The sequence below is a fragment of the Oncorhynchus mykiss genome, chromosome 6 (genome assembly GCF_013265735.2).
Source record: "Oncorhynchus mykiss isolate Arlee chromosome 6, USDA_OmykA_1.1, whole genome shotgun sequence".
Classification (NCBI taxonomy): Eukaryota; Metazoa; Chordata; class Actinopteri; order Salmoniformes; family Salmonidae; genus Oncorhynchus; species Oncorhynchus mykiss.
Window position 1 is genome coordinate 93,091,204 of NC_048570.1, and position 19,340 is coordinate 93,110,543.

Consider the following 19,340-nt stretch of genomic DNA (forward strand, 5'->3'; position numbering starts at 1 on the left):
AGGTATTAGATATACTGTGCCTGTAGTGTTCTGTGTACTTCATGTCTTCCAGACGTTATAATATCAGGTATTAGATATACTGTGCCTGTAGTGTTCTGTGTACTTCATGTCTTCCAGACGTTATAATATCAGGTATTAGATATACTGTGCCTGTAGTGTTCTGTGTACTTCATGTCTTCCAGACGTTATAATATCAGGTATTAGATATACTGTACCTGTAGTGTTCTGTGGACTTCATGTCTTCCAGACGCTATAATATCAGGTATTAGATATACTGTACCTGTAGTGTTCTGTGTACTTCATGTCTTCCAGACGTTATAATATCAGGTTTTAGATATACTGTACCTGTAGTGTTCTGTGTACTTCATGTCTTCCAGACGCTATAATATCAGGTATTAGATATACTGTACCTGTAGTATTCTGTGTACTTCATGTCTTCCAGACGTTACAATATCAGGTATTATATATACTGTACCTGTAGTGTTCTGTGTACTTCATGTCTTCCAGACGCTATAATATCAGGTATTAGATTTACTGTACCTGTAGTATTCTGTGTACTTCATGTCTTCCAGACGTTACAATATCAGGTATTAGATATACTGTACCTGTAGTGTCCTGTGTACTTCATGTCCTCCAGACGTTATAATATCAGGTATTAGATATACTGTACCTGTAGTGTCCTGTGTACTTCATGTCCTCCAGACGTTATAATATCAGGTATTGGATGTTTTGGGCATTTTGATGAAATGATGTGTGCTTTGACATCTTTATTCATTTCTGTGTAACTTATCTTCTGACATCTTTTGTATATTTATACTGTGTCTACATGCATGGTTAAAAAAATGGTGTATATATTTTCTTATTAATTTGTACCTGTATGTTGGTAACCCGATTTGCATATGTATACATATGCATGTTACATAATTTACATATTCATGTTCATGTGATGTGTTTTCATATTCATTTGTATTTGTTTACCTGTTTACATGACAGGGCACCTGCGTAGTACTCAACCATGCTGCTTGCACCCTTTCACTAAGTTGATCACGGCCTCAGAGAGAAGAGGACACACCCACTGACATGCCGGCCTATCATATGGAGCTCCCTCCTTCCTCTCTACACAACACCACACCCACCGACATGCCGGCCCATCATATGGAGCTCCCTCCTTCCTCTCTACACAACACCACACCCACCGACATGCCGGCCTATCATATGGAGCTCCCTCCTTCCTATCTACTCAACACTTGGTATGGCTCCATGTTCAGGTGGCCCACTTGTTGGCTAGACCAGAGGTGGTCTCCATATTGGATGTGTGAGCAGGCTCCTGTCTGCCTCTAGGGGTTGTTGTGTAGGAGCAGCAGAACAGGAACAGGAGCAGGAACAGGAGCAGCAGAACAGGAGCAGGAGAAGGAACAGGAGCAGCAGAGCAGGAGCAGGAGAAGGAGCAGGAACAGGAACAGGAGCAAGAACAGGAGCAAGAACAGGAGCAGGAAAAGGAGCAAAAACAGGAGCAGGAACAGGAACAGGAGCAGGAGCAGGAACAGAAGCAGGAACAGGAACAGGAGCAAGAACAGGAGCAGGAACAGGAGCAGGAAAAGGAACAGGAGCAGGAGCAAGAACAGGAGCAGGAACAGGAGCAGGAACAGGAACAGGAGCATGAGCAGGAAGAGGAGCAGCAGAACAGGAGCAGGAGAAGGAACAGGAGCAGCAGAGCAGGAGCAGGAGAAGGAGCATGAGCAGGAACAGGAACAGGAACAGGAGCAAGAACAGGAGCAGCAGAACAGGAGCAAGAGCTGGAACAGGAACAGGAGGAGGAGCAGGAACAGGAGCAGCAGAACAGGAGCAGGAGAAGGAACAGGAGCAGCAGAGCAGGAGCAGGAGAAGGAGCAGGAACAGGAACAGGAGCAAGAACAGGAGCAAGAACAGGAGCAGGAAAAGGAGCAAAAACAGGAGCAGGAACAGGAACAGGAGCAGGAGCAGGAACAGAAGCAGGAACAGGAACAGGAGCAAGAACAGGAGCAGGAACAGGAGCAGGAAAAGGAACAGGAGCAGGAGCAAGAACAGGAGCAGGAACAGGAGCAGGAACAGGAACAGGAGCATGAGCAGGAAGAGGAGCAGCAGAACAGGAGCAGGAGAAGGAACAGGAGCAGCAGAGCAGGAGCAGGAGAAGGAGCATGAGCAGGAACAGGAACAGGAACAGGAGCAAGAACAGGAGCAGGAACAGGAGCAAAAACAGGAGCAGGAACAGGAGCAGGAACAGGAACAGGAGCAAGAACAGGAGCAGCAGAACAGGAGGAGGAGCAGGAACAGGAGCAGCAGAGCAGGAGCAGGAGCAGGAGCAGGAGCAGGAGCAGGAGCAGGAGCAGGAGCAGGAGCAGGAGCAGGAGCAGGAGCAGGAGAAGGAGAAGGAGAAGGAGAAGGAGCAGGAACAGGAACAGGAACAGGAACAGGAGCAGGAGCAGGAACAGGAACAAGAACAGGAGCAGGAAAAGGAGCAATAACAGGAGCAGGAACAGGAACAGGAACAGGAACAGAAACAGGAACAGGAACAGGAACAGGAGCAGGAGCAGGAGCAGGAACAAGAACAGGAGCAGGAGCAGGAACAGGAACAGGAGCAAGAACAGAAGCAGGAACAAGAGCAAAAACAGGAGCAGGAACAGGAGCAGGAATAGGACCAGGAGCAGGAGCAAGAACAGGAGCAGGAGCAGGAACAGGAACAGGAACAGGAACAGGAAAAGGAGCAGGAACAGGAACAGGAGCAGGAACAGGAGCAGCAGAACAGGAGCAGTAGGAGGAACAGGAGCAGCTGAGCAGGAGCAGGAGATGGAGCAGGAACAGGAACAGGAACAGGAGCAAGAACAGGAGCAGGAACAGGAGTAGGAACATGAACAGGAACAGCAACAGGAGCAGGAGCAGGAACAGGGACGGGAACAGGAACAGGAGCAAGACCAGCAGCAGGAACAGGAGCAAAACAAGGAGCAGGAACAGGAACAGGAGCAGGATCAGGAACAGGAGCAGGAGCAGGAACAGGAACAGGAGCAGCAGAACAGGAACAGGAACAGGAACAGGAGCAAGAACAGGAGCAGGAACAGGAGCAAAAACAGGAGCAGGAACAGGAGCAGGAACAGGAACAGGAGCAAGAACAGGAGCAGCAGAACAGGAGGAGGAGCAGGAACAGGAGCAGCAGAACAGGAGCAGGAGAAGGAACAGGAGCAGCAGAGCAGGAGCAGGAGCAGGAGCAGGAGCAGGAGCAGGAGCAGGAGCAGGAGCAGGAGCAGGAGCAGGAGAAGGAGAAGGAGCAGGAACAGGAACAGGAACAGGAACAGGAACAGGAGCAGGAGCAGGAACAGGAACAAGAACAGGAGCAGGAAAAGGAGCAATAACAGGAGCAGGAACAGGAACAGGAACAGGAACAGAAACAGGAACAGGAGCAGGAACAGGAACAGGAGCAGGAGCAAGAACAAGAACAGGAGCAGGAGCAGGAACAGGAACAGGAGCAAGAACAGAAGCAGGAACAAGAGCAAAAACAGGAGCAGGAACAGGAGCAGGAATAGGACCAGGAGCAGGAGCAAGAACAGGAGCAGGAGCAGGAACAGGAACAGGAACAGGAACAGGAACAGGAAAAGGAGCAGGAACAGGAGCAGGAACAGGAGCAGCAGAACAGGAGCAGTAGGAGGAACAGGAGCAGCTGAGCAGGAGCAGGAGATGGAGCAGGAACAGGAACAGGAACAGGAGCAAGAACAGGAGCAGGAACAGGAGTAGGAACATGAACAGGAACAGCAACAGGAGCAGGAGCAGGAACAGGGACGGGAACAGGAACAGGAGCAAGACCAGCAGCAGGAACAGGAGCAAAACAAGGAGCAGGAACAGGAACAGGAGCAGGAACAGGAACAGGAGCAGGAGCAGGAACAGGAACAGGAGCAGCAGAACAGGAACAGGAGCAGTAACAGGAGCAGCTGAGCAGGAGCAGGAGAAGGAGAAGGAGCAGGAACAGGAACAGGAAAGGAGCAAGAACAGGAGCAGGAGCAGGAACAGGAGCAGGAACAGGAACAGGAGCAGGAACAGGAGCAGGAGGTGGAGCAGGAGCAAGAACAGGAACAGGAGCAAGAACAGGAACAGGAACAGGAGATAGAACAGGAGCAGGAACAAGAACAAGAACAGGATCAGGAACAGGAACAGGAACAGAAGTAGGAACATGAACAGGAACAGGAACAGGAACAGGAGCAGGAACAGGAACAGGAACAGGAACAGGAGCAAGACCAGCAGCAGGAACAGGAGCAAAAAAAGGAGCAGGAACAGGAACAGGAGCAGGAGCAGGAACAGGAACAGGAGTAGCAGAACAGGAGCAGGAGCAGGAACAGGAGCAGCTGAGCAGGAGCAGGAGAAGGAGAAGGAGCAGGAACAGGAACAAGAGCAAGAACAGGAGCAGGAGCAGGAACAGGAACAGGAACCGGAGCAGGAACAGGAACAGGAGCAGGAGCAGGAACAGGAACAGGAGCAGGAGCTGGAGCAGGAGCAAGAACAGGAACAGGAACAGGAGCAAGAACAGGAGCAGGAACAAGAACAAGAACAGGAGCAGGAACAGGAACAGGAACAGGAGCAGGAGCAAGAACAGGAGCAGGAACAGGAGCAGGAGCAGGAACAGGAACAGGAATATGAGCAGGAACAGGAACAGGAGCAGGAGCAGGAGCAAGAACAGGAGCAGGAGCATGAACAGGAACAGGAACAGGAGCAAGAACAGAAGCAGGAACAGGAGCAAAAACAGGAGCAGGAACAGGAGCTGGAATAGGACCAGGAGCAGGAGCAAGAACAGGAGCAGGAGCAGGAACAGGAACAGGAACAGGAACAGGAACAGGAAAAGGAGCAGGAACAGGAAAAGGAGCAGGAACAGGAACAGGAGCAGGAACAGGAGCAGCAGAACAGGAGCAGTAGGAGGAACAGGAGCAGCTGAGCAGGAGCAGGAGATGGAGCAGGAACAGGAACAGGAACAGGAGCAAGAACAGGAGCAGGAACAGGAGTAGGAACATGAACAGGAACAGCAACAGGAGCAGGAGCAGGAACAGGGACGGGAACAGGAACAGGAGCAAGACCAGCAGCAGGAACAGGAGCAAAACAAGGAGCAGGAACAGGAACAGGAGCAGGAACAGGAACAGGAGCAGGAGCAGGAACAGGAACAGGAGCAGCAGAACAGGAACAGGAGCAGTAACAGGAGCAGCTGAGCAGGAGCAGGAGCAGGAGAAGGAGAAGGAGCAGGAACAGGAACAGGAAAGGAGCAAGAACAGGAGCAGGAGCAGGAACAGGAACAGGAGCAGGAACAGGAACAGGAGCAGGAACAGGAGCAGGAGGTGGAGCAGGAGCAAGAACAGGAACAGGAGCAAGAACAGGAACAGGAACAGGAGATAGAACAGGAGCAGGAACAAGAACAAGAACAGGATCAGGAACAGGAACAGGAACAGGAGTAGGAACATGAACAGGAACAGGAACAGGAACAGGAGCAGGAACAGGAACGGGAACAGGAACAGGAGCAAGACCAGCAGCAGGAACAGGAGCAAAAAAAGGAGCAGGAACAGGAACAGGAGCAGGAGCAGGAACAGGAGTAGCAGAACAGGAGCAGGAGCAGGAACAGGAGCAGCTGAGCAGGAGCAGGAGAAGGAGAAGGAGCAGGAACAGGAACAAGAGCAAGAACAGGAGCAGGAGCAGGACCAGGAACAGGAGCAAAAAAAGGAGCAGGAACAGGAACAGGAGCAGGAGCAGGAACAGGAACAGGAGTAGCAGAACAGGAGCAGGAGCAGGAACAGGAGCAGCTGAATAGGAGCAGGAGAAGGAGAAGGAGCAGGAACAGGAACAAGAGCAAGAACAGGAGCAGGAGCAGGACCAGGAACAGGAACCGGAGCAGGAACAGGAACAGGAGCAGGAGCAGGAACAGGAACAGGAGCAGGAGCTGGAGCAGGAACAAGAACAGGAACAGGAACAGGAGCAAGAACAGGAGCAGGAACAAGAACAAGAACAGGAGCAGGAACAGGAACAGGAACAGGAGCAGGAGCAAGAACAGGAGCAGGAACAGGAGCAGGAGCAGGAACAGGAACAGGAATATGAGCAGGAACAGGAACAGGAGCAGGAGCAAGAACAGGAGCAGGAGCATGAACAGGAACAGGAACAGGAGCAAGAACAGAAGCAGGAACAGGAGCAAAAACAGGAGCAGGAACAGGAGCTGGAACAGGAACAGGAGCAGGAGCAAGAACAGGAACAGGAACAGGAACAGGAAAAGGAGCAGGAGCAGGAACAGGAACAGGAGCAGGAACAGGAGCAGCAGAACAGGAGAAGGAACAGGAGCAGCTGAGCAGGAGCAGGAGATGGAGCAGGAACAGGAACAGGAGCAAGAACAGGATTAGGAACAGTAGCAGGAACATGAACAGGAACAGGAGCAGGAGCAAGAGCAGGAACAGGAATGGGAACAGGAACAGGATCAAAAACAGGTGCAGCAACAGGAACAGGAGCAAGAGCAAGAACAGGAACAGGAACAGGAGCAGGAGCAGGAACAGGAGTAGGAGCAGGAGCAGGAGCAGGAACAGGAACAGGAGCAGGAACAGGAACAGGAGCAGGAACAGGAGCAGGAACAGGAACAGGAGCAGGAACAGGAAAAGGATCAGGAGCAGGAGCAGGAGCAGGAACAGGAACAGGAACAGGAGCAGGAACAGGAGCAGGAACAGGAGCAGGAACAGGAGTAGGAACATGAACAGGAGCAGGAACAGGAACAGGAACAGTCCAGATCAGGTCATACTCAGAGTAGATCAGCAGGTTCTTTCTGCAGGGCGTGGCCTGGTAATATATCTCAGGTGGTTGTGGAAACCCCCTGCCTCCCTGGGTACAGATAGCTCTGTGGTTGTGGAAACACCCTGCCTCCCTGGGTACAGATAGCTCTGTGGTTGTGGAAACACCCTGCCTCCCTGGGTACAGATAGCTCTGTGGTTGTGGAAACACCCTGCCTCCCTGGGTACAGATAGCTCTGTGGTTGTGGAAACACCCTGTCTTCCTGGGTACAGATAGCTCTGTGCTTGTGTAAACACCCTGCCTTCCTGGGTACAGATAGCTCTGTGGTTGTGGAAACACCCTGCCTTCCTGGGTACAGATAGATCTGTGGTTGTGGAAACACCCTGACTTCCTGGGTACAGACAGCTCTGTGGTTGTGAAACACCCTGCCTTCCTGGGTACAGAAAGCTATGTGGTTGTGGAAACACCCTGCCTTCCTGGGTACAGATAGATCTGTGGTTGTGGAAACACCCTGCCTCCCTGGGTACAGATAGCTCTGTGGTTGTGGAAACACCCTGTCTTCCTGGGTACAGATAGCTCTGTGGTTGTGGAAACACCCTGCCTCCCTACAGGTAGCTCTGCAGCTGTCATGGTCCTGCCTCGGTACAGGTAGCTCTGTAGCTGTCATGGTCCTGCCTCGGTACAGGTAGCTCTGTAGCTGTCATGGTCCTGCCTCGGTACAGGTAGCTCTGTAGCTGTCATGGTCCTGCCTCGGGAACAGGTAGCTCCGTAGCTGTCATGGTCCTGCCTCGGTACAGGTAGCTCTGTAGCTGTCATGGTCCTGCCTCGGTACAGGTAGCTCTGTAGCTGTCATGGTCCTGCCTCGGGAACAGGTAGCTCCGTAGCTGTCATGGTCCTGCCTCGGTACAGGTAGCTCTGTAGCTGTCATGGTCCTGCCTCGGTACAGGTAGCTCTGTAGCTGTCATGGTCCTGCCTCGGTACAGGTAGCTCTGTAGCTGTCATGGTCCTGCCTCGGTACAGGTAGCTCTGTAGCTGTCATGGTCCTGCCACGGTACAGGTAGCTCTGTAGCTGTCATGGTCCTGCCTCGGTACAGGTAGCTCTGTAGCTGTCATGGTCCTGCCGCGGTACAAGTAGCTCTGTAGCTGTCATGGTCCTGCCTCGGTACAGGTAGCTCTGTAGCTGTCATGGTCCTGCCGCGGTACAAGTAGCTCTGTAGCTGTCATGGTCCTGCCTCGGTACAAGTAGCTCTGTAGCTGTCATGGTCCTGCCTCGGTACAGGTAGCGCTGTAGCTGTCATGGTCCTGCCTCGGTACAGGTAACTCTGTAGCTGTCATGGTCCTGCCTCGGTGCTGCGCTGGCTCCAGTTCTGCTGTCACAGTGGAACAGGTACTGGGTGCATCAGGGTTTTATTTTTGGAGTGGTTGCCGACGGGAGATCGTTGTCCCGCTATGGTAGACAGGGTTCAGCTCACTCAGTCCAAGATGACCCTGCCTCTGTGAGGTTACACGCCAGTCTGGGATTATAGCAGCCGAGGCCAGCCAGAGAGTTTGCCCCTAACTAGGAATCCCTAAGGTAAACACAATGTAATTCAGTGTCTGTCCGTGTGATTGGCTAGATCATGTTACTGTCCTGTTATGTGTTGATTTGCATGGACGGGGGAGTAGGCCAACTACATCTGTTGGGGATTTGCTCTCCAGAAATGCATTTGAACCTCTCAAAATGCCATGAATATGATCAATTAAACAAAAACAAGTTAGTATGTGTAGACCTACACTTAAACATGTTGCACGTTTTGCATCAGTAATGAACAGATGAATGATATCTGCCTAGCAACACAATCTCTGTTATATCACTGGACTGGAAAATGTACTTCTGAAGAAATAAAGACAGATTCTAATGTACGTTGTGATATTTGGAGATGTTTTCTGTGTACAGTGTCAGTATGTGTCTGTAAAAGTGAATTATTCTCTGTTTGACAGTATAACAAGACAAAAATAGCAAACTGCTATATTAATAAACTGGCGGCAAATTTGACTAAAATTAATTTGGTCGACAAAAAAAACCCTGTGTGATTGTGGACATACAGACGTAATACAACTCAGTTTTCCGATCGTCATTTGACATCGTTTATGTCTGTTTTTACTTGTGGTTGATTTCACTGTTCTAAAGTAAAGGAGTTTAACTTGAGGTCAGAGGACAGTGCCAAGTTAATCTTACACTTTCCATGACAGCTACAGAGCTACCTGTACCGGATTTTGAGAACTAGACAAGGAGAAAGGACAGGACGTGAGGAGTATACAATTGAGTATGCAATTTGAGGTCTTCCCATGCGGTGGCCTGGCTGTGGCCTACAGAAGCTGTGGCCTAGTAATGGCCGCGTTCCAGGTCAGCTTTATTGTAGTCGTGCTACTCATCTCAGAAGACTGACAAATCACATTCATTTGGTTCCTGCGACATTTAACACATCTCCTGACGTTGTGAGATCTTATCATCTGTACAGTGTGACTGAATAAAAGACGACCTGAAACGTACCCATTGGTTCACAGAGCACAGTGGGATTGATTCACTGCCTGTAGGACAGAGAACTGCAGAGAGCAGGTGTCTGGTGTCTCACGATACCTTCCCCCTCTCTTACCTCAGACTAAAATTAGGCCCTTGGACCTTTTCCCAGTGTCCCAAGAGGCAGACAGACCTATATTAGAGCCCCGGGTGTTTAGGAAACAAAACCTTTCCTTTTCCGCTGTAACAAGCATAACGTGCCACTGTCTCTTACGGAGCATGTCTGTTGCAAATGGAGAACAGGCTTTATTTCAGAATAGACATATACAAACTATTTATTTTATGAGCTTGGACTTTTTCTTCCCCCCATGAACAATATTTGCCCGTAGTTCTTTTTAAAGTTCTTCAAGCTCTGTCAAGTTGATGGTTAGTCATTGCCATTTTCAAGTCTTACCATAGATTTTCAAGCCGATTTGAGTCAAAACTGTAACCAGGCTACTCAGGACCTTCAATGTCATCTTGGTAAGCAATTTCAAGTGTAGATTTGGCCTTGTATTTTAGGTTATTGTCCTGCTGAAAGATGAATTCATTCCCCAGTGTCTGTTGGAAAGCAGACTAAACCAGGTTTTCCTCTGGGATATTAGCTGTGCTTAGCTCTATTCTGTTTATTTTTATCCTAAGAAACTCCTTAGTCCTTAACAAAGTCCTTGCTCATAACAAGCATACCCATAACCTGATGCAACCACCACCATGCTTGAGAATATGAAGAGTGGTACTCAGTGATGTGGTGTGTTGGATTTTCCCCAAACATAATGCTTTGTATTCAGGAGTTTTTTTGCAGTATTATTTAAGTGCTTATTGTAAACAGGATGCAAGTTTTGGAATATTTGTATTCTGTACAAGCTTCCTTTTTTCACTCTGTCATTTAGGTAAGTATTGTGGAGTAACTACAATGTTGTTGATCCATCCTCAGTTTTCTCATATCACAACCATTAAAGTCTAACTGTTTTAAAGTTACCATTGGCCCCATGCTGAAATGCCTGAGCAGTTTCCTTCCTCTCCGGCAACTGAGTTAGGAAATATGCCTGTATCTTTGTAGTGACTGGGTGTATTGATGCACCATCCGAAGCCTAATTGATCATTCACCATGCTCAAAGTGTTGGTGCCCTTCCTTGCGAGGCATTGAAAAACTTCCCTGGTCGTTGAGGTTGAGTCTGTGCTTCAAATGCACTACTCAATTGAGGGAACTTAAAAATGATTGTACGTCTGGGGTACAGATATGGGGTAGTCATTAATAAACAATGTTAATCACTGTTACTGAACACAGCATGAGTCCATGCAATTTATTAGGCATTTTATGAATCACATTTATGAACAAATTTATTTTTAATTTTTTTTTTTCCATAACGAAGGGGTTGAATACTTATTGACTAAAGACATTTCAGCTTTTCATTTTTAATTCATTTAAAAAAAATGTTCTCCAAACAATATTCTACTTTCACATTATGGCATATCGTGGTAGATCAGTGACACACAATCTCAATTGAATCCATTTTAAATTCAGACACAACATAGTCTGGGTAGTTCCATATTGTTTCCGTTTCCCAATGATGGAGACCACTGTGCTTTTGGAAACTGTCAACACTGTAGAAATAGTTTAATACCCTTCCCCAGAAATGTATACCTCATCACAGTTCTCTCTCAGAGATCTACTGGCAGTTTATTGGACTTCATGCTATAGTTTCTGATCTGACAACAGTGGGACCTTGTATACACAGGTGTGTTCCTTTCTAAATCATGTCCAATTTAATTTAACCTGAGATAAATAATACTTATGTAAATGAGATATTTATTTATTTCATTTTCAATATTTATTTATATTTTTTAAACAACCATGTTTTCAATTTGTCATTATGGGATATTGTGTGTAGATGGGTGAGAGAAAAATAAATGTAATCCATTTTGAATTCAGGCTTTAACAGAAACAAAATGTGAAATAAGTCAAGGGGTATGAATACTTTCTGAAGGCACTGTATGTAGTACAGTTTTATCTAAAAAGGATACTTCAACATATTATAATCTGAAATTCACTGAGTAGGATCGTCCTCCCCTAAGGATCCTCCACTGCAGGACACAGGTTGCACAGACCGTTGACAGGGCTAATGATCTAAGTGGATTCAACCACAAAAAAAATGACTCAGCAAGCTGGAACAACAAATTAAAGGGAGTCCTAAAAAACTACCTCTTTGCTACAACCCCTCCTGGGTTGAGTAAGTTATGTCACCTGATCATCTGTAATGTAGCCTAGATGAATCAGCTAGTTAGAAATACCATCTGATCATCTCTATTGTTGGCTATATGATTCAGCTAGTTAGTTGTCACCTGATCATCTCTAATGTAGGCTATATGAATCAGCTAGTTAGTTGTCACCTGATCATCTCTAATGTAGGCTATATGAATCAGCTAGTTAGTTGTCACCTGATCATCTCTAATGTAGTCTAGATGAATCAGCTAGTTAGATATATAATCTGATCACCTCTAATGTAGTCTAGATGAATCAGCTAGTTAGATATATAATCTGACCATCTCTAATGTAGTCTAGATGAATCAACTAGTTAGTTATATAATCTGATCACCTCTAATGTAGTCTAGATGAATCAGCTAGTTAGATATATAATCTGACCATCTCTAATGTAGTCTAGATGAATCAGCTAGTTAGATATATAATCTGACCATCTCTAATGTAGTCTAGATGAATCAGCTAGTTAGATATATAATCTGACCATCTCTAATGTAGTCTAGATGAATCAGCTAGTTAGTTATACCATCTGATCATCTCTAATGTAGTCTAGATGAATCAGCTAGTTAGATATATAATCTGATCACCTCTAATGTAGTCTAGATGAATCAGCTAGTTAGTTATATAATCTGATCACCTCTAATGTAGTCTAGATGAATCAGCTAGTTAGTTATACCATCTGATCATCTCTAATGTAGTCTAGATGAATCAGCTAGTTAGATATATAATCTGATCACCTCTAATGTAGTCTAGATGAATCAGCTAGTTAGTTAAGTCATCTGATCACCTCTAATGTAGTCTAGATGAATCAGCTAGTTAGATATATAATCTGATCACCTCTAATGTAGTCTAGATGAATCAGCTAGTTAGTTAAGTCATCTGATCACCTCTAATGTAGTCTAGATGAATCAGCTAGTTAGATATATAATCTGATCATCTCTAATGTAGTCTAGATGAATCAGCTAGTTAGTTAAGTCATCTGATCATCTCTAATGTAGTCTAGATGAATCAGCTAGTTAGTTATATAATCTGATCACCTCTAATGTAGGCTATATGAATCAGCTAGTTAGATATATCATCTGATCACCTCTAATGTAGTCTAGATGAATCAGCTAGTTAGATATATAATCTGATCACCTCTAATGTAGTCTAGATGAATCAGCTAGTTAGATATACCATCTGATCATCTCTAATGTAGTCTAGATGAATCAGCTAGTTAGATATATAATCTGATCATCTCTAATGTAGTCTAGATGAATCAGCTAGTTAGATATATAATCTGACCATCTCTAATGTAGTCTAGATGAATCAGCTAGTTAGATATATCATCTGATCACCTCTAATGTAGTCTAGATGAATCAGCTAGTTAGATATATCATCTGATCACCTCTAATGTAGTCTAGATGAATCAGCTAGTTAGATATACCATCTGATCATCTCTAATGTAGTCTAGATGAATCAGCTAGTTAGATATATAATCTGATCATCTCTAATGTAGTCTAGATGAATCAGCTAGTTAGTTATATCATCTGATCACCTCTAATGTAGTCTAGATGAATCAGCTAGTTAGTTATATAATCTGATCACCTCTAATGTAGTCTAGATGAATCAGCTAGTTAGATATATAATCTGATCACCTCTAATGTAGTCTAGATGAATCAGCTAGTTAGATATATAATCTGATCACCTCTAATGTAGTCTAGATGAATCAGCTAGTTAGTTATACCATCTGATCATCTCTAATGTAGTCTAGATGAATCAGCTAGTTAGATATATAATCTGATCATCTCTAATGTAGTCTAGATGAATCAGCTAGTTAGATATATAATCTGACCATCTCTAATGTAGTCTAGATGAATCAGCTAGTTAGATATATAATCTGACCATCTCTAATGTAGTCTAGATGAATCAGCTAGTTAGATATATAATCTGACCATCTCTAATGTAGTCTAGATGAATCAGCTAGTTAGATATACCATCTGATCATCTCTAATGTAGTCTAGATGAATCAGCTAGTTAGATATATAATCTGATCATCTCTAATGTAGTCTAGATGAATCAGCTAGTTAGATATATAATCTGATCATCTCTAATGTAGTCTAGATGAATCAGCTAGTTAGATATATAATCTGACCATCTCTAATGTAGTCTAGATGAATCAGCTAGTTAGATATATCATCTGATCACCTCTAATGTAGTCTAGATGAATCAGCTAGTTAGATATATCATCTGATCACCTCTAATGTAGTCTAGATGAATCAGCTAGTTAGATATACCATCTGATCATCTCTAATGTAGTCTAGATGAATCAGCTAGTTAGATATATAATCTGATCATCTCTAATGTAGTCTAGATGAATCAGCTAGTTAGTTATATCATCTGATCACCTCTAATGTAGTCTAGATGAATCAGCTAGTTAGTTATATAATCTGATCACCTCTAATGTAGTCTAGATGAATCAGCTAGTTAGATATATAATCTGATCACCTCTAATGTAGTCTAGATGAATCAGCTAGTTAGATATATAATCTGATCACCTCTAATGTAGTCTAGATGAATCAGCTAGTTAGTTATACCATCTGATCATCTCTAATGTAGTCTAGATGAATCAGCTAGTTAGATATATAATCTGATCATCTCTAATGTAGTCTAGATGAATCAGCTAGTTAGATATACCATCTGATCATCTCTAATGTAGTCTAGATGAATCAGCTAGTTAGATATACCATCTGATCATCTCTAATGTAGTCTAGATGAATCAGCTAGTTAGATATATAATCTGATCATCTCTAATGTAGTCTAGATGAATCAGCTAGTTAGTTATATCATCTGATCACCTCTAATGTAGTCTAGATGAATCAGCTAGTTAGATATACCATCTGATCATCTCTAATGTAGTCTAGATGAATCAGCTAGTTAGATATATAATCTGATCACCTCTAATGTAGTCTAGATGAATCAGCTAGTTAGTTATACCATCTGATCATCTCTAATGTAGTCTAGATGAATCAGCTAGTTAGATATATAATCTGATCATCTCTAATGTAGTCTAGATGAATCAGCTAGTTAGATATATAACCTGACCATCTCTAATGTAGTCTAGATGAATCAGCTAGTTAGATATATAATCTGACCATCTCTAATGTAGTCTAGATGAATCAGCTAGTTAGATATATAATCTGACCATCTCTAATGTAGTCTAGATGAATCAGCTAGTTAGATATACCATCTGATCATCTCTAATGTAGTCTAGATGAATCAGCTAGTTAGATATATAATCTGATCATCTCTAATGTAGTCTAGATGAATCAGCTAGTTAGATATATAATCTGATCATCTCTAATGTAGTCTAGATGAATCAGCTAGTTAGATATATAATCTGACCATCTCTAATGTAGTCTAGATGAATCAGCTAGTTAGATATATCATCTGATCACCTCTAATGTAGTCTAGATGAATCAGCTAGTTAGATATACCATCTGATCATCTCTAATGTAGTCTAGATGAATCAGCTAGTTAGATATATAATCTGATCATCTCTAATGTAGTCTAGATGAATCAGCTAGTTAGTTATATCATCTGATCACCTCTAATGTAGTCTAGATGAATCAGCTAGTTAGTTATATAATCTGATCACCTCTAATGTAGTCTAGATGAATCAGCTAGTTAGATATATAATCTGATCACCTCTAATGTAGTCTAGATGAATCAGCTAGTTAGATATATAATCTGATCACCTCTAATGTAGTCTAGATGAATCAGCTAGTTAGTTATACCATCTGATCATCTCTAATGTAGTCTAGATGAATCAGCTAGTTAGATATATAATCTGATCATCTCTAATGTAGTCTAGATGAATCAGCTAGTTAGATATACCATCTGATCATCTCTAATGTAGTCTAGATGAATCAGCTAGTTAGATATACCATCTGATCATCTCTAATGTAGTCTAGATGAATCAGCTAGTTAGATATACCATCTGATCATCTCTAATGTAGTCTAGATGAATCAGCTAGTTAGATATACCATCTGATCATCTCTAATGTAGTCTAGATGAATCAGCTAGTTAGATATACCATCTGATCATCTCTAATGTAGTCTAGATGAATCAGCTAGTTAGATATACCATCTGATCATCTCTAATGTAGTCTAGATGAATCAGCTAGTTAGATATATAATCTGATCACCTCTAATGTAGTCTAGATGAATCAGCTAGTTAGATATATAATCTGATCACCTCTAATGTAGTCTAGATGAATCAGCTAGTTAGATATATAATCTGATCACCTCTAATGTAGTCTAGATGAATCAGCTAGTTAGTTATATCATCTGATCATCTCTAATGTAGTCTAGATGAATCAGCTAGTTAGATATATAATCTGATCACCTCTAATGTAGTCTAGATGAATCAGCTAGTTAGATATATAATCTGATCATCTCTAATGTAGTCTAGATGAATCAGCTAGTTAGATATATAATCTGATCATCTCTAATGTAGTCTAGATGAATCAGCTAGTTAGATATACCATCTGATCATCTCTAATGTAGTCTAGATGAATCAGCTAGTTAGATATATAATCTGATCACCTCTAATGTAGTCTAGATGAATCAGCTAGTTAGATATATAATCTGATCATCTCTAATGTAGTCTAGATGAATCAGCTAGTTAGATATATAATCTGATCATCTCTAATGTAGTCTAGATGAATCAGCTAGTTAGATATATAATCTGATCATCTCTAATGTAGTCTAGATGAATCAGCTAGTTAGTTATATAATCTGATCATCTCTAATGTAGTCTAGATGAATCAGCTAGTTAGATATATAATCTGATCATCTCTAATGTAGTCTAGATGAATCAGCGAGTTAGATATATAATCTGATCATCTCTAATGTAGTCTAGATGAATCAGCTAGTTAGTTATATAATCTGATCATCTCTAATGTAGTCTAGATGAATCAGCTAGTTAGTTATATAATCTGATCATCTCTAATGTAGTCTAGATGAATCAGCTAGTTAGATATATAATCTCATCATCTCTAATGTAGTCTAGATGAATCAGCTAGTTAGATATATAATCTGATCATCTCTAATGTAGTCTAGATGAATCAGCTAGTTAGATATATAATCTGATCACCTCTAATGTAGTCTAGATGAATCAGCTAGTTAGTTATATAATCTGACCATCTCTAATGTAGTCTAGATGAATCAGCTAGTTAGATATATAATCTGATCACCTCTAATGTAGTCTAGATGAATCAGCTAGTTAGATATATAATCTGATCACCTCTAATGTAGTCTAGATGAATCAGCTAGTTAGATATATAATCTGATCACCTCTAATGTAGTCTAGATGAATCAGCTAGTTAGATATATAATCTGATCACCTCTAATGTAGTCTAGATGAATCAGCTAGTTAGATATATAATCTGATCATCTCTAATGTAGTCTAGATGAATCAGCTAGTTAGTTATATAATCTGACCATCTCTAATGTAGTCTAGATGAATCAGCTAGTTAGATATACCATCTGATCATCTCTAATGTAGTCTAGATGAATCAGCTAGTTAGATATATAATCTGACCATCTCTAATGTAGTCTAGATGAATCAGCTAGTTAGTTATACCATCTGATCATCTCTAATGTAGTCTAGATGAATCAGCTAGTTAGATATATAATCTGATCACCTCTAATGTAGTCTAGATGAATCAGCTAGTTAGATATATCATCTGATCACCTCTAATGTAGTCTAGATGAATCAACTAGTTAGATATATCATCTGACCACCTCTAATGTAGTCTAGATGAATCAGCTAGTTAGATATATCATCTGATCACCTCTAATGTAGTCTAGATGAATCAACTAGTTAGATATATCATCTGATCATCTCTAATGTAGTCTAGATGAATCAGCTAGTTAGATATATAATCTGATCACCTCTAATGTAGTCTAGATGAATCAGCTAGTTAGATATATCATCTGATCACCTCTAATGTAGACTAGATGAATCAGCTAGTTAGATATATAATCTGACCATCTCTAATGTAGTCTAGATGAATCAGCTAGTTAGATATATAATCTGATCACCTCTAATGTAGTCTAGATGAATCAGCTAGTTAGATATATAATCTGATCACCTCTAATGTAGTCTAGATGAATCAGCTAGTTAGATATACCATCTGATCATCTCTTATGTAGGCTAAATGAATCAGCTAGTTAGATATATAATCTGATCATCTCTAATGTAGTCTAGATGAATCAGCTAGTTAGATATATAATCTGATCATCTCTAATGTAGTCTAGATGAATCAGCTAGTTAGATATATAATCTGACCATCTCTAATGTAGTCTAGATGAATCAGCTAGTTAGATATATAATCTGACCATCTCTAATGTAGTCTAGATGAATCAGCTAGTTAGATATATAATCTGATCACCTCTAATGTAGTCTAGATGAATCAGTTTGTTAGATATATAATCTGATCACCTCTAATGTAGTCTAGATGAATCAGCTAGTTAGATATATAATCTGATCACCTCTAATGTAGTCTAGATGAATCAGCTAGTTAGATATATAATCTGACCATCTGTAATGTAGTCTAGATGAATCAGCTAGTTAGATATATAATCTGATCACCTCTAATGTAGTCTAGATGAATCAGCTAGTTAGATATATAATCTGACCATCTGTAATGTAGTCTAGATGAATCAGCTAGTTAGATATATAATCTGATCACCTCTAATGTAGTCTAGATGAATCAGCTAGTTAGATATATCATCTGATCATCTCTAATGTAGTCTAGATGAATCAGCTAGTTAGTTATATAATCTGATCACCTCTAATGTAGTCTAGATGAATCAGCTAGTTAGTTATATAATCTGATCATCTCTAATGTAGTCTAGATGAATCAGCTAGTTAGATATATAATCTGACCACCTCTAATGTAGTCTAGATGAATCAGCTAGTTAGATATATAATCTGATCATCTCTAATGTAGTCTAGATGAATCAGCTAGTTAGATATATAATCTGATCATCTCTAATGTAGTCTAGATGAATCAGCTAGTTAGATATATAATCTGATCATCTCTAATGTAGTCTAGATGAATCAGCTAGTTAGATATATAATCTGATCATCTCTAATGTAGCCTAGATGAATCAACTAGTTAGTTAAGTCACCTGATCATCTCTAATGTAGTCTAGATGAATCAGCTAGTTAGATATATAATCTGATCATCTCTAATGTAGCCTAGATGAATCAACTAGTTAGTTAAGTCACCTGATCATCTCTAATGTAGTCTAGATGAATCAGCTAGTTACAAGAGAGAAAAGAGTTTAAAAAAAAACAGCAGTAATCAACAATATCATCCGAATTGGTTCACAGATGAAAGCAGGTTCACACTGAGCACATGTGACAGACTGGAGAGTCTGGAGACGCCGTGGAGAACGTTCTGCTGCCTGCAACATCCTCCAGCATGACCGGTTTGGCGGTGGGTCAGTCATGGTGTGGGGTGGCATTTCTTTGGGGGGCCGCACAGCCCTCCATGTGCTCGCCAGAGGTAGCCTGACTGCCATTTGGTACCGAGATGAGATCCTCAGACCCCTTGTGAGACCATATGCTGGTGTGGTTGGCCCTGGGTTCCTCCTAATGCAAGACAATGCTAGACCTCATGTGGCTGGAGTGTGTCAGCAGTTCCTGCAAGAGGAAGGCATTGATGCTATGGACTGGCCCGCCCGTTCCCCAGATCTGAATCCAATTGCGCACAT